The sequence below is a fragment of the Numida meleagris genome, chromosome 7 (assembly GCF_002078875.1).
Source record: "Numida meleagris isolate 19003 breed g44 Domestic line chromosome 7, NumMel1.0, whole genome shotgun sequence".
NCBI lineage: Eukaryota > Metazoa > Chordata > Aves > Galliformes > Numididae > Numida > Numida meleagris.
Genome location: NC_034415.1, coordinates 8797711 through 8814941, shown reverse-complemented (window position 1 = coordinate 8814941; position 17231 = coordinate 8797711). Strand labels below are relative to the sequence as shown.

At 37.9% G+C, this 17231-nt stretch overlaps 1 protein-coding gene and 1 long non-coding RNA gene across 2 annotated transcripts in view; one reads left to right on the top strand and one right to left on the bottom strand.

Annotated features, from left to right (window-relative positions):
• BRINP3 (BMP/retinoic acid inducible neural specific 3) overlaps positions 1-17231 on the bottom strand; it is a 188484-nt gene that overhangs the window by 166195 nt on the left and 5058 nt on the right. The window lies entirely within an intron of this gene.
• On the top strand, positions 1187-16418 carry LOC110402899. The gene is made up of 3 exons (XR_002441385.1): positions 1187-1682; positions 3425-3610; positions 16246-16418. It is a non-coding gene; the product is annotated as an uncharacterized LOC110402899 (long non-coding RNA).

Below are 17231 nucleotides of genomic sequence, written 5' to 3'. Positions count from 1 at the left end.
GATGTTATTTTCCCCTTTTCTGTCTAGATATTAAAATTTGAGTGGCGTGTGATAATTAGTTCTACCATAAATCAAGCTGTAGGAGTTTTACAAAATGAAAATCTGTACTAAAACAAACAGGGTGATGATTGTTCTCTCTGGAGCATTATGATTTTAATTACTTTTTGATCGTAATTGTGGCTACATCCCTCAGTCTCAATCTCTACAGAGTCACAAAATATGCTTTAGATATCTATTCACTTCCAGAAGTCATCGCACCATATAAACCTCATGTACGTTGGTATCTCTGAAAGTAATGCCTCCTATTTATTTCCATGGAAACTACAACAAAGAGCACAATAACACTAATTGATAGAGCAAATTCTCAGCTATAAAACACTCTTTTTCAACATAGCCACCACCATTTGCCATGCAATTTCAGCACCAACAAACAAGAGCTTGCATGCCCCCACTGTCAAAATCCACACCTGCAGAGGTGACCCACTGTCACTGTCACACTGCAGAAATGCACCACCCACCCCTCACTGTGCTCACACCCACTGTTTGGTCTTGTAAGTATTGATGAACGTCAGTGGGTGCCATTTTTTCCACACGGAGGAATTCAGTGGCACACTTTGCTCCATCCACACTTCCATGTCAGACACCATTCTGTCAGATTGCCCCTCTGCTGCCATCTGTCACACTGCAGCAACATGTAATGGGACATAATGGGACACTGGCAGGAAAGTTCAGTCTCTACTGCCGTGTACCACCAACTTCCGCCTCTGACATTGTCGGCCAACAAAATAACACAGGAGGCATTACATTCAGAGCAACCCTTATATTTAGAAGTTTTCCTAATGAAGTAGATAATTCCAAAAACTACAAAGAAGAGCTACGGAAGAATATTTAGGACAGTTTTATGTTTAAATCATGCAAAAGTATTTAGTCCTCTACAACCTATTGATTTAAATGTGTACCTAAATGCCAAACAAATTTAAGAATAAGTGTCTTCAGTATTGAAACTCACAAAAGGGAACTGAGCTTCTGCATTGCAGAGGATGAACTGTTATTTAGCTGTCTAATCTGAATCATTAAGAAGAGTGACTAAAAACTGCAGTATGTCATCTTTGTTCATGGTTACTGCTGAATCAGAACTGCTGCTTTGTGACATAGCATGAGACCAGCCAATCTCACACTGCCAGAACTGTAACCTCTTCTGAGGTATATTCAAAACCCAGTATTTCTACAGGCCGTTCATCTCACATGTACTAACCTAATCTTCAGGAGAGGTGAACATAATGGAATAAAAAGATGGGTAATGACTATGCAGCTGTGGATAGGACAGCTCATGGTGTGAGGAAGTGGCATGCACCCTCAGACCAAATGTAGGAGAAGCTTCAATCTCATTCATTAGTGCAGCTTTCTGCATGAGGTGTGAGAGGCTACATTCAAATGTCACTGCTTAACAAATGCTGATAAATATAATGATTTAGCACAGTAATTCCCGGTGAGCTCCTCACTAGAGTAGCCACGCTCTGAGGAAGACTGTTGCATTAGCTTTCTCTGCTAAAAGTTTTCATAAGGAAACTGAAGCGATAGAGAAGCAGTCAGAAAACAAGACTGTTTTACCAGAGGAGACAGATGAAAAAACAAAGGCTGTCTGGAGCCTAACCTGACCTTTCGCCTGTTGCTGCTAAAAGGTTTGTGAGATCTGCAGCAGCTGCGACTGGGAAAGACCAGCTGTGCAAGGAAAACTACGAGCTCTGTTCCAATGGGTCCCTCTGCTCTGTGGTCTCTACTTGCATCCAATCTTTGCAGTCTGAAAGAAGGACTCACTAAATGGAGTCATATTCTGAACAGCTTTTAAATCACATGTGCCAGTACACTAGAGTTGTTGAAGGATTGTTTTTTTCTTCAAGGATACCGTGTGACCGCTCCAAAAATGTCAAATATAGATACAAATACCAGAATATTAGCAGGTGAGAAAGGAGCTCCAAAGTACTGGAGAACTCCTGCACAGTGTGTGTTACAGATATGCTGGTATCTTCCTGACAATTTGGCTTCAACTTCAGTTTTCCTCCTCCCGCAGCCAAGCACCATATGCTGAGGGCTATCATGAAATGACACTTATCCCACAAGTCTGACATGGAGATGCTATATTTAAATTCAACTGTTATGTGAAAGTGTGTTTTATAAATCTCCAGGAAGCTGTATGCAGACGGTTACAGAAGGAATCCATATCTAGGGATTTGGAGGAAAATAAGGGGCTATAGCAGTACCCCTTCTGAATTTGGAGATACCTGGTAGACACTCCCTTTCCTTCAAGGTAGAACCAAAAATATTGCATAATGCAGAGTTCGGCCTAGATCATCTTGAGGAGTTTGGTACAAATCAATTTTTTATAATCTTGGTTTCTTTGGTGTTTTCTGAAATTATTTCTGCCTGCACATTATCTGTCTGAGTATCTTATTTGAAGTTACCCTCATTAACCAAAAAGAAATGTTAATCTATTTATGTAAGATTTTTGTCAATAAATCTTTATTTTTAAATCAGAGAAGGATGCTGGAAGAAAGATCTTTAACTGCTGGAATTATCAGCACTGAGCATTCAACATTCTGAATTAGATCATTTCCAACATCAGAGTCTGTTCCATAAAGAAAGAGATGGCAGGCAGCTGATTACACTCTTCAGACTTCCAAAGCAAATGTCAGTCTTGACAGCACCTAAAGCAGCCGAACAAAGCTGCAACATGGGCACAGAATACATGTCTTCAGCTGTTGGAGGAAATGCTTTGTGGTAGCCAAAGATATTTATGAATTAAAATTGAAGAGCTCCTTAGCCTGGCCAATGACTGACTCTGCCTTGCAAAACAGCTTTGGAGTTTGACGCTAGCCCAGAACAAGAAAATCTGCAGTTTGAGTTTACTCTTTAAATAAGAGAGACATCTAGACTCCTGTCTACTGACATGTCCTTCTACAAGTCTGTTCAAAAAAAAAAATGTGTGAGTCAACACTATTTTCCACAATACTTCCAGAGCAGTAGCTTCCCTCGGGAAGTTCCCATTTCTGCTGTTTATCCTTACTGTGCCTAAGAATTCTCCATGTGATCCTAATGATTTCCATGAACGTACTAGTCTAAGTTCATGCAAGGTATCCTGCATACTCATCTGCACACACAAATACGTGATGTGAGCATTTGTTTACACACTTATAGCTAATTTCAGAAAAGTCTGTAAAAAGAACTGTAACATCTACATAATAACGTTGCTTCCCTACTGTCAGGATGCTCTGAAAGCCCACATAAAGCATCCTAACATGGCAGAATAATGAAAAATTGCGTGATGTAGCTACGTACACACACACACTCAAATTCAAACAGCAAATGAATTTCAAAACATAGATAAGATATTCTAACTGGCACACTGTCCATATTCTTCTTGCAGGGAAAATCACAGAAAGCTGTCAATGCACAGTGAAGTAACAGTATCTCAAAAAAACTAGATTACATTTCTGAAGTTTGATGGAACCAACCAGCATTTTTATTTGATTTGATTACTCCCTGACACAGCACCCACCTCACACCTATAAAACAGCAAAGCTGGAAACAAAAAGAAATTCCACACTGATGAGTAAGTAGCATATTTTTTGTGATTTTCCTTCTTATGCAACCACTCATCTCTTGGCACAGGCTATTGCCCTGTTCTACACCAGCTGAGGATTCCCAGTGTTATGTTCGTGGGTAGAGCAGAGGAAGAGAGGGTTAGGATGTGCAAAGAGCAGAAGGTCAAAGTGTCGCTCACTCCCAGTGAGCTAAGGTTTCTCCACTGATTTGTCTGTTAATGAAACTTAGCAAGTTGGTAGAGAACTTTTCCTATTGCCTACTTTGTACTTCACCGATATAGACTGTGTAGAGGAGTGCAAGTTTCCTTACATCTATTTATGCCCCTGTATGAGGCAATCCATAAGTTAAGTACTGGCAACCACTCAGCACCCAAGGTAAATTTTTAGCAGATCACTCTGTGTCCTACTGACAGAGTCCTGCTCACCTGCGGCCTTGCAGTAGTATTAACTTCTTCACAAAAGGCCAAGAGGAAAAGCAGACAGGCAATGAACAGAAAATTCACACAGTTACATAACACTGACTTGGTAAATGCAATTTTCAGTTGTTTTGGTTTTTTTTCCCAGTTGTTGTCTAATTTTTTGTTTATTTTTGTTTTGAAATTAGCAGGTAGACCAGCACATACTGCGAGGCTGGGTTGGAAGGGACCTTAAAGATCACCTAGTTCCCATCCCTGCCGTGGGCAAAGACACCTCTCACCAGACCAGGTTACCCAAAGTCCCATCCGTGGCCTTGAGCACCTCCAGGGATGGGGCATCCACAGCTTCTCTGGGCAGCCTGTGCCAGGGCCTCGTCACCCTCTGAGTAAAAAATGTCTTCCTAACATCTAACCTAAATCTACCCTTTTTAACTTTAAAGCTGTTCCCCCTTGTTCTATTACTATACTCCCTGATAAAGTGTCCCTTCTCACCATTCCTGTAGGCCCCCTTTAGGTACTGGAAAGCTGTTGTAAGGTCTTCCCAGAGATTCCTCCAGGCTGAACAAGCCCAGCTCCCTCAGCCTCTCTTCATAGGAGGGATGCTTCAGCCCTCTGAGTGTTTTCATAGCCATCCTCTGGACCCGCTCCTACAGCTCCACATCCTTCTTACACTGAGCATCCCAGAGCTGAACACAGTACTGCAGGTGAGGTCTCACAACAGCAAAGTGGAGGGGGAAGATCAGAGCAGAGAGGGTGTTTATTTTATATCTCCATCATTCTGTATCCCAAACCTTTGCAACAAGGACCTGAACCCACTGCTTCTAACTACCAGGCATAATCTTGTTGAACATATCAATTGTTAACAGCAGTTTAATGTGAGCATTAGATCACTAATGGCAGTGGAAACATCCTACCAATTAACTCAAATACTGATGGACCATCTTCCTCAGTATAGCTCTTACCCTTGCTAGGTACCTAAATAAACAAATAATGCACTAAAGACTAAAGCCTTTAGAAAATATGAGGCTCTTGAGAAACTGGTTCTGAATGTTAATGTTCAGCTTTATAGAAAATCTAAACGAAGATAGACTGGTGAGAAAAAAATGGTACTTTAACAGCATATTTAATTGATATGGCATTAGTTTCGATGATATTTAGAGAACATCAAAGACAACATAACTGTACCGTGAGGAATGAAATAAAATTGGAACTTCAGCAGAATGACCAAATTTAATTCAGTGTGCAACAATGGTTAAGATAACAAAATATTCTGTGCAGCAAGTTTACTCATCCTCTTAACTTTATTTGTGCAGCCTGAAATTAGATTCCATAGAAATGCAAAGTTTTTCAGATTCCCGAGATCTGAACCTTTATCTTTCCCTGCAGGCTATGTGTATTAATCTACTTTTCTTTGAAGCACAGAGCTGTTAAAGCTCATTTAAAATGTGGCTATATTTTTATCAATGAGCCTAGATAGTTGAATTATATATTTTAATTGTGCTTTTTATACTTTGAAGATGCTTACTTAGACATATGTGTTTCAAAAGGATGCAATTAAAGAGCTTTACAGCTGCTGATCAGTGAGTTGCATCTATATTGACAGCAAGAGATCGTTTAGTATTTGGAAAAATTGACCACTTCTTAATAGCAGAAATATGAAATTCAGAGTCAGCTTTGTTCTCCTGCCTTCATCGGTGTTTCGTCACGAAAACAAACCAGAGCAAAAGGTGTGAAAATGTGAAATACCTTACCATTTAAGGGAGACACAAGAAGTTTTCACAGTCCAGTAACAGCTACTCTACAAAATCAGTTAAATGTATAACTGGAGAATTAGAATGTATGCTTACAAATTTCTCTCCATACATTTGGCATATCTGGTTAACTTTTTCTGTTTGGTAAAACCAGAAAAGGATAGTTACAGTTAAATGGTAATGAATCACTTTTCCCAGTGAATCAATGCATGAATACAAGCTCTCTCACCAACCAAAAAACACTGCAGCTCTGGCAGCATCATGGCCTCCAGACCACGTATCTTTAAACAGAAAAAGCAATACCAATATAGCTGGTGGAGGGAACCTAATTGTCCTGGTTTTATCAGTATTCCATATCATGAACTGCAAGATGTCATGACATGGAATGCTGATAAAACCAGGACACTAATTCTGAAGCTCACTGCATGCTACTGCTATATGATGTCTATAGCTCTGGAAAAACTAAACTAAACTAAACTAAACTAAACTAAACTAAACTAAACTAAAATATATGCAGAACAAAGTGTTGAAGTAAAATGGTGAAGGTGAGCTCTATTTGCTTTTCAGGGTATTGCTGGATAGCAAGAACTGTGTTATTCCATCCTTGGTCAGATTTTCAATAACAAAAAAATCATTTTGTACCATCAAATATCTCTGGCAATAGAGTGGAGAGACATACAGAATTAATATAATCCTTTAACAAATACCAGCTACTTGACAAGATTTGCACAGCAGAATTGACATAAGCACATTACAGGAGACCAGGAAATCAGGAATGTTTATGATAGGCAGTAATGTTCTTTCTCAACAATGGCAATTTTAACTTATCAGCATAACAGAACCGGTTAGAAACAGAAATTAATACAAACTGTTCAGGAAGAGACACAGTGTATGTGTCTAACAATCTATTTGCATCAAAATGGCTTCCAAAATCTGCATGCACACACATATTTCTTTTGATTAAAGTGTAAATTATATCATTGATTTCAGTGAAACTGATTATTTGGAATATTATTTGGTATGAAAAAGTTGGTCAAACTACCCAGAGAGCCTTTATTTCATTTCATACTATTTTTGGCCCAATGTAGTTGAGATTAAACTTCCCCTCTGATAACCAAATCACCTTCCAGTATTTTAGCTTCCCATTCTGCAACACACCGCTCTGTGGCTAATACTCTGACCAGCAGAATCAGAAGATCCTGTAACCAAAATCAAAAATCACTGGGCATTTTTCCTCTATATTCAGGTTTACTTTAGGAGTGGCATTAGGAATTTTATTTATTGTCTAAACTTGGAAAAAGAAAAAAAACGTGTAATAAAACTGGATATCGGAGACATTTGTAGAGGTTACAAAGGAAGGTGAGAAACCAGTTCTTGAAAGTCTCTGTTTTCTTGGCTGAAGAAACAAATTCTTGCTGTAAAGTCTGCATTTAAGCTTTCAGAAAGCCTTTTAAAATATTAAATTTCATTTAATTGGGCACTGCTTGTCTTTAAGACAGTATTTTGGTGGAAAAGTATCGACCGCTCTGAAACTAGAGGGATGGGTCTCAAATTCACGTACTGCATTCATTAGTACATGAAAAGTAACATGTAATCCTTGAACACCTTAGCTGTGAAGACAACCTCTTGCTTCTGCCTGTGAGGACTGTGACCAGTGCTCATTTCAGAGCATGAGAATTAAATCTGAATACCTCTGTTACAAATTCCAGCATTTGTTATCAGCGATGAAACCACATTTCTTTATGTGAGAAAGGAGTTAAAGGAACCTAAAATCCTAATCCCTTTGCTGGATTAGTCTCAGCATCAAGTCCACAGTGGACATGCTTATACTTTTACGTATTTTCTTCTGTGTATAGCTGTCTGCTTACAATTAGGATCAGCACAGCATTTCATGGTAGTCTAAATCCAGAAATTTCTGTAGTCAGTCAGTTCAGATCCTTTAGCTACAAATCAATTTTCTTCATCTGAGATAGAGAGATTCCTGTCCCAGAAGGTTAACTGACAGGCAGCTCACTGCAATTTTTGCATAACATTGTTACAGAGCTAATGTGGTCCCTGATTTTCAGGACCTAGTTACTTCCAAAGGGTAAATAACTAGAAGGGATTTGCCTAGGGGATCTGGAATGTAAAGTCTTTCATGTTGCTCCGGTATTGTATGTCAGTACTGATTAAAAGGTATTATCTACCGCAGTGACAGGAAAAAAAGTAATTTATTTTCTTACTTATTTATTTTCCAGCAAAATAGAAAAAAAAATACTAGCAACTGGGTTTAATTCTGGGTTTTATGATGCGAGCCACCTTCCACTGAACACTTTGCTAGGAATCAGAATCAAGTTAGGTGAGATGCTCAGTGACATATCACATGAAATTATAAACCAGCAAGAAGTATGTTGATTATGAGGGGGTATGTTTATGCCCCTTCCCTGGAGGTATTCAGGGCAAGACTGGATAGGGCTGTGAGCAACCTGGTCTGGGGGGAGGTGTCCCTGCCTAAAGCAGGGAGGTTGGAACCAGGTGATCTTAAAAGTCCCTTCCAACCCAAACCATGCTATGATTCTATGATTCATAGCATTGTACAGAAGGAAAATCGTTTGTGTTGCCTGATTGCCTGGATGGTGAAAACCACACAGATTCTCACATTCATTCCTCCACTGACTGATTACATTCAGTGAATGCAATATGTCCCAGTAGCAACACCTGGTCTTCTAGTGACATCCTTCCATAAGAAATCTGTAAAATATAATATGGATTTCAGATGTGCTGTCCAATACCCCCAAAAAAGACTTACTTAAAAAAATAAAACCAAAAATGTACATAACTCCATTCTCACTCAGTCATTGTCTCAGTTACCACTGTCCTATGTATTATGTGGTCTGATTTTCTGAAGCGTTTCTAATGCTGTTAGAAATCTCAGTGTACCGTAGGTCATTAGATAATCCTCTGAGCAAAAATCATGAGCAAGCATTAAATCCATGTACAATTACTCTAATTAGAAACAAATATAAACGGGGGTTGGAGGGGGGGAAGAAAAAGAAAAGTGAGAAGTGTATATTCAAACAATTTCAGTTCAGACTATGTTGATAAGACATTACTTGCCAAGAATATAAATGTCCCAGCTCATGAAAGGCAAAGCACTAAGTAGCAGTCATTGAGATCATTCTTCCTTACTCCAAAACATGTCCACTCATAACTTGTGGATCAAATACAATTTGAAATGTGCCCTGCCCTGCTTACCTCTAGTTGTTCAAGTTCCCTTCACAAGAAAAGAGAGTACAATGGGACTATGGAGATAGGACATGGTCCTGAGTTTCCTGTTATGAATCTGGCCATGGAGAGCCACCCTGTGTCACCTCCAAGGTGTCAGTTGAAGCCTAAGCTCCTGTCCTACTAGATCAAAACCCACCTGCATGAGCTGGAGTACTTTCAATGCAGAAGCATGAGAATGCAGCCTTTTTCATTTAGTCTGATTCTACATTTGATTTAGCCTGGTATCTTAAGAAATGGGGTCCACAGTAACAGTAGATGTAGGTTGATCTTAGTCATTTGCACACATAGCTGTATCTCACCCAAATCCAACTTAATGAAATTTCACTGATTTCTAGCAATGTTCAACTACAAATCACTTCAAGACTATTTTCACATTTTATGAACATAAGCACGTAAAATAACATGACTATGGATGACCCCACGGAGCTGAAAGTGAGTACAAAGGAGTGACTCTCTTATAAATGCCCTGATGACAAGACAAGATCCAGTGAGAACCAGCCAGCCATCAGAAGATAAAAAGCCAAAGGAAAACAACCTATACTCAGCATGGCACTCAGAAAACAGCCGATTTCCTCTAATTACCCTGTGGGTGTAAAGCTCAAAGCAGACTACATTCCTCTTGCTCAGCACTTATCAGTAGTTTTAGAAGGCAGTCACTGGAGTGGCCTTTCCACACCTTGTGTTGTTAACATCATTTTCCTTTGTTTTCTGTCTGTAAGAGATGTTACTCACCAAATTAGCAACTTCTGAAATTACAGTTTTTGTTAGCGCATTTCAGGATGATGTCACATCAAAGCAGAGAACAAAAGCACAAGCCTTTTTTTCACCACAGATCAGAAACACAGATCTCTCAAGGATAAAACCACCTCGGGTCCAGTACATGCTGCTTTCAGACACAGATACTGACCATAAATTCATTTGATGATGTGTAAATTGACTGCGCTATTCCACCTCCCACCTCTCCCTATTTCCCTGTGCTCTCTGAAAAGTTCTCGTCCCTGATTAAATTCATAGACACAGCTGATTTGCTTTTTATTCCAGTCATCATGACAGAACCAGTACTTTGCCAAGAAATGTTAATATTGACTACTGCATATGGGACTTCCCAAAGACTCAAACGGAAATGTAAACAGAACTCATGTGACTTCAAGGTTGGATACTAGGAAAAATAGAAATTTTGAATTTTAAAATTTTTTTTAGAAATTTTTTGAAATTTTGAATAGAATTTTTGCTGAAGGAGTGGTCAGGCACTGGAATGGGCTGCCTGGGGAGGAGGTGGAGTCACCGTCCCTGCGGGTGTTCAAGGAACATTTAGATGTTGTACTGAGGGACATGGTTTAGTGGGAGATACTGGTGCTAGGTGGACTGGTGCACTGGATGATCTTGGAGGTCTTTTCCAACCTTGGTGATTCTTTGATTCTATGATTCAATTTTTTTCTGCGTAGTGACCTCATTTTTTTTCTGTATAGCAGCTTGTAAAATCTCACTTCATACTAGCATAAACCATAAATTAAAACTGTTTTACTGATGTCAACAATGATATATAGTCTTGCATAGTCACACTTGGTTTTGAAATCTCATCTTATGTTTTAACTGAGAAGGGAACAGAGTAAAATCTATGTGACTGTCATATACAAAATGTTGTCTCCCAGTAAAAACAGGATGCATAAACAGAAGCAAGTTTTAAAAGTAGAAGCATAATAGTTAACAAATGTTTTAAGCTTAATTGTTAATATTGTCTTTAAATCCCAATAAATCCCTACAGTTATAATTCCTTTTTCAACTGATGATCTCATTGTCTTGGAAAAGGGGAGAAGACCAGAAGAGAGCTGTTCTGTTCTGTTGTAACAGAAAGTATGAATATCAAGGGACTTAATAAACTGCACTGCTACAAAACTTGATGTTTTTGGTACCAAGGTCACTCATACTCAAGTCACACAGAACCTTCATGCCAGCTCCGGGAAACAAGTACGCATTTGCTTGTACTCATCCAGGCTAAGGAGATGACAGTAAAAATAGACATAACCATTGCTTCTTCCAGGAAAATTCTAAATAAACAGATGGATCTTTGCAGTCAACCACATGAGAAATATTTTTACTGAACGTAAAAGCAAATTTCAGAATGATACAGCATAGTAGAATAATGTAATATAATGGTATATAATTTCATAATCAGAGTAAAATATCTTTCAGTTACTATTCAGTGAGTCTAAGAAAGAAAGCAGCTCTTGAGGAAATCAGCAATGAAAGAGAGGTTACTGAACCTTTTAGGAGACATATGAAAGAAATGATCAGGATCCAGCTTCTGCTTGTTACTCACATGCTATTAGTCATAACTTGGGCATATAGCTTAGGCACTGAGCTCAGCCCAAAGTTCCAGATTCCTTTAAAATTCAGAGTTATACATAACTTGAAATGTTTCTCAAGCACTGAAATACTGATACATCATACTGGGGAATTCACTCTCCAATCATCAGCACATATTTGGAGCTACAAGTGAAGGTACAGGTGGAAAATCTGTGGCATGTGGATTTCACATAAACAGCATTACAGAAGGAATCTATGGAAAATGGGGAGATAAATTAGGAGCCTTTATCACCACATATGTACATACATACATACATATTTTTCTGCACACACAAAAAGAAGCTATATCCTCTCAAGTCTAATTTCATTAACCATACCCAGAATTACACTGAAAAAAAAAACAAAAAAAAAAGAGTAGTCATAATAGCCCCTGTACTAAATGCAAGGCTCACGTTGATCTATTTCTCTTAGAGATTCTCAGATGTCTTTTATTGTAGCCATAGCTAAAGTTTATTGTGTGTCATAATATAGACTTGACCACTGGGAAAATGCAGTAAGATTTGATAGAATGCTTCTGACAAAGGCATTTTCATCCAAGGATCTAATGAGGATAGGCCAGTATTAAGGAAAATGCCTTGGCTTCTGATTCATCAGAAAGTGTCCATGGTAAGATAACATACATTCAAAAGCTCTTATTCAAACACTTGGCTGTAGGAGACATATGTTTTTCTTTATAATAAACTGGATTCTTCTCACTATTTGATGGAAATAAGAGAAAGAAAGAACTCATGCAAGAGAAATAAGAGAAAGAAAAAACTCACGCATTTTCACTAACTGTATATACATGCACATACATATGTATGCATGTGTATGTATACGTATATACATGCATATATACATGCAGTCACTCTTATAACAATTTATTCATCATAAAATATTGGGGTTCTAGAAATTATTAAATAAAAAAGCACCACAGACTGCATGTTTTCTACTTATATAATTTGAGCTTCATAGTATGCTACCAAAGACATCACCGATATTTCATAAAAGAAAAATGGCAACAAACAATTCTTTACAATGAGAGACCTCACTACAGGTACTCAATTTTAATCATTTTAAATTAATGTGTTCTTTTTATTATTTTGCATTTTTAAATATGTGAAATGTAAACAGAAGACTTAATGTTGTTTGTTAATGCAGTTTATCAGATTGGTAGTGCCGTGTAATGTTTAGAATTTGCTTTTACTTTTATAACCTATAGCCAGTGTTTTACACACATAGATAAAGACATGGTTAAAATAAAATGCAGATGTAACTGGACAAAATCGTGTGGCCTCTTTTTAAAACTTAAATATATCATATATATCAGTAGGCAAAGATGACACTGCATTTAAGTTTCTAGTAGAAGAGCCAATTCTACTGCTATCAGTCAAGGTTTAGGTTAAAAAACCCTATTTGTTAAACTTCAAGAACTGTAAGAGTATAGTTTAGACTTAGTTCAAATACCAATATTTATTTTAAATGCATCAGTAATGCTTCAGATTCTGCTGATCTTTCAGAATATTTGGTAAAATATTGCATATGCTTTTGATTTTGCATTACATTGCTCATATAAGTCAAAACCGGCAAATGTGTTTTTCCCTTGAGAAATTAATATTCATTGCTTAAAGCCAGATGGTATCTCTTCAATGCATGTGAGACCTGCATACACAACTTCTAAATTGCTAGTGGGCTTTGTATGTGCACTTTGCAGAGCTCTCTCTATCTACATTAAATAGTCTGGTCAGTAAAAACACCTTCTTTTCTCAAACTGTATAATTAAAGTAGAAAGTGAGTGTGTCAGAAGATGAATTGAGATATGGAGCCATTAACAACCTTAACACTGTTTTCCCTAACAATCATATTGGGATTCTGGTGAGAATCAAACAACAAGACATTATTTTGAAGTACTGCTTTTCTTCACAAGTGTCTCTATTGGAATGAATCTGGAGCTCCACAATAAAAATTCACAACCAACAGAATGACTAGTAAAACCCATCGAATCACTCAGAGCAAGAAGACAACTAAGATTTAAATTCTGAGTTATTGACCATGACCTTAAGTCAATGATATAAGAAGAAAATGACAAAAATTCCGAAGTGAGTGTATTTGTTGCCATTTGTTCTGGTCTGTGTGGAAAACATGCAACCTCTCTCCTAAACAAAGAGCCATACTTTCCAATCTATACTACTGTCAATACAAAAAAGGCTTCTGTGTTATTCTGTTCTTTTCTCTGTGTGAGACACATGCCACCCATACACGTTTAGAATGTGGATAAATGCTAATAAAAAACAAGCAAACAAACCTCCCTGAAAACTTCAGTCATTCTATTTGGAAAGGACTGCTGACCTAGCAGCAATAATAAAAAATACTAGTAAAGAGTTTGAAATGAAAGTATAGCGAAATTGATTCATGTAAGCCTTTTATTTGATTAAGTAAAAGAAATATTAGTAATTGTTTTTTCTTTTTTATAAAAGTCATCTTCTGTACCTTGAATATAGGTGGAAGGACTGGCAAGGATATGCAAACAAAAATGAAAATGAAAGGCAAATGGAAGAACAAAGTCTCAACTAACTAAAAATCTTCAAAGAATTAATGATAATGACCTGATTTCATGACCAAGATCTTGGCAGATCATCCTGCTGACTGGAGAATTAATCTATTATTAGTGTTAAACAGCTTTTATACTACCTCAATGATTGCTTGAAACCATTAAGTTACAGACGCTATTATCTTAGTTTTTTTCAGGGTGACTTAAATGATTTATGAACTTACTAAATGAAATAATGATAAACCATATTGTCTAAATAAATGTTCATTGTTCTAGGGAAAAATGTCAGTGGGGGCTTAGTATAGTAATCATTTTTAAAACATTAGATTTTGAAAGTAGGTATATTCTGGAAATTGATTATGATAATGTTCACAAAAAAAAAAAGATTCACTCCCCTCCTTGCCATTTGAGTTTCCTTAGGATCTTTGATTAAATGCACCAAACAAATAAGAAGAAATGCACAGAGATTGTCAAAACACAGACTCCTGCAGTGTATTATTAAAAAAAGTACAGAAGGCAATCTTGGCATCAATATTCTCTTTTGTTGCCAAGCTAAAACACTCTTGTATTCTTGTCAAACAAACTGACTCCTGAGAACCCTCCTAATCCTGCTGGCTCAGCCAGCACTATTCCCCAGCATCCTATCCAGTGCTGGCACTTGTTTACCTCACTGAGAGAAACTCTACCCTTGTTCTGAAACTCAGTTGTTCAATACTTAGCTAAGAAAATGGAGTGAAGGTTTAGGGAGCATCCCTTGCTCTGGTCATTGGCAAAACAATGAAAATGCCTTTGAATGCTGCAGGATTAGGCTTACTGTAAAATGTCTTGTTATTTTCTGAGATTTCTGTAAGATTCCATAGGAGAACAGTATCTCTTAAAAATATGTTTTTTCATCAAGATTTGGTCATGCTCTTCTACAGACCTTCAAAGACTGACTTAGGGCAAACGTTGGGGATTGGTGTGAGAAGTGAATTTGACTGATGTCTCCTGTGTTCTTGAGGTGCTTGCTTGCTCTTGCCTAGAACAGATGACTTCTCCACTGTACTGCCTCACATGTACAAAAGAACTGGAAAGGGAGGGACATTCTGGAAATCAGAACTCATTACCTCCTCTTGGTTCTTCCTCCCTGCCTCCAACTCCCTAATCCTCGTCTCCCTCACCCTCTCCACAAGACTCCACAGGAACTCAGATTCATTTACTGTTGCTCTTGAAGTCATCCATAGCTGAAGAAGGCCTCTTTTGTAGCTGGGGCCATAGCTAAATGTGTCCATTCCTTATCTCCTGCACCTCCAAGGGTTTCCTTAGGCTCAAAGAGCTATTGGAGGTAGTCTATATATTGTAGCCATAGAAGCATCAGTGAAAGACTGAGTTTGTGAGTATCTATTTGATGTAATCAGCAACCCCTTGAAACTACTGGTGAACTCAATCGGCCTTAAGATTTAATTACTCTGGAAGATTTTTAAGGGTTTCCTGTCAGGTATATGTAGCTTCTCGGTTTAAGTTATCTGTCGTTTTTTTTTGTTGCTGTTGGTTTGTTTTTCTCACCTCATTACAAGTATGTACCTTCCAGAGAATCCTTTGGATATATGGTTCAAGGAACTAAGATAATTTTGATAATAGCAATTGCTAGTTGTAAAGCAGCACTAGCTAACAGATGTTTAGGATCTAGAGGTAAAACAGAAATGCCTTCCTATGAAAGGGAGAGTTGCATTTGAAACAAAGCCCGGCAAATTAAATGTTTTTGCAGAACACTGTCTAGGTATCTCTAGACCTTGAAATGCAGTCATTTAAAGCTTTTATTTTGCTCAAGTATGTACTTATGAAAGTAGCTTCACCAAAGTCAATTTTGTCATGTCTTTACTGTCCCTGTCATGTCTTTATTGTCCCCAGCTACCTAGACTAATAGAGGCTATTCAAGATCATTGCAATCAGAAATGAAATTGATATTTTTCAGATATAGATATTCTTAAGAAATATCCTACACTTTATCACCTATCATTTTATTTCATTTTTTTTGTAATTATTTTTTCACTGTAAGAGACTACAAATGTTTGATTCCTCAGAAATGGAATTTATGTCTTTTTGTTCTGGCTACGGTGCTTCAGTAATGAGGCCTCAGTATTGGACTACAAGCACTATTATTACAGTAGAAATCCTCACAATCACAGAAACTCTCTTTGAGCTGCTCTTCTCTATTCCCAGTCTATGAACCACGGTATATAAAAAGAGGACTTTGTACATTCCACAGACTAGGGCTTTCAAACCTTCTGAGAACGATGATACATCTCATTACTGTACCTTTCATCCACCAGGTTGAATGGAAAATCCCCCAAAGCAAGCTGACCAATTACGATGAAGGCCAGAAGCAATTTACTGATACAGTGAACTTCAGGAAAAGGCAAAAAGAACGGTTCCTTCTATTTATTTCCAACCGATAAGGCAATTGTGAAAGATAAACTTGTTTTCTCTTTGGTACATTTATAATCCTGGCTCTCAGTTGCCCAGCAGTGACACTGTGCATACATTTCTATGCCCAGGGAAGCAAAGGCTCTGAAGAGTTGAAGGCAACAGCTGCCCAGTTTGCTAAGCTACCTCACACTGTCATTTGCTAGAGTCACAGGTCACTGACTGCAGCCAGTTCTTTCCTCAATTTCTGCTGTACACATTTGCCCCATTTCTTTTTTTGATACATCCTGTTCTATTCATCTGTTACTACCCCCCTCATCTTTTGTCTGTTTTGTATGTTATGGTTTGTGTTAAGGAAACTGAGATGCATGGCTGAGCTCTCATATGGGTTCCAAAGAAACTGACTTATCTAAAGAAGATAACACCTCTGACGCTGCTGGTACCAAATGGGCCCTTTCAAAAAATTGTCAGTGATAATGGTTTCCAGAGTGTGATCAAGTGTACAGGAAGTAACAGCACCAAGAAGTGCCAAACCATTGCTTTCTTCGGCTTTTTAAATGGATGACAGCAGCCATTTCTTTTCAGTCCTCCATTTTACTGAACATTTGTCTTGGGAGATATTATTGAAGACAAATGCTAATTCTCTCAACAACATACAATTCCTAAATTTTCAGCTTGAAGCTATCTTGGGCAGAGTACAAGGAAATTTCATTCCAGAATGTCGACGAGGGAGAAAAGTGCGTATCAGGCCATACAATGTGCACATACACAACTGAACTGGGCAATTTTTATTAACATCTTCTGTCAGAAGGGTGGATGTGAAGGAATCCAGTGATAAATGTGGGCTAAAATATGCTGATAGGGAAGTAAAATAAAACTGATTTTAATGTTG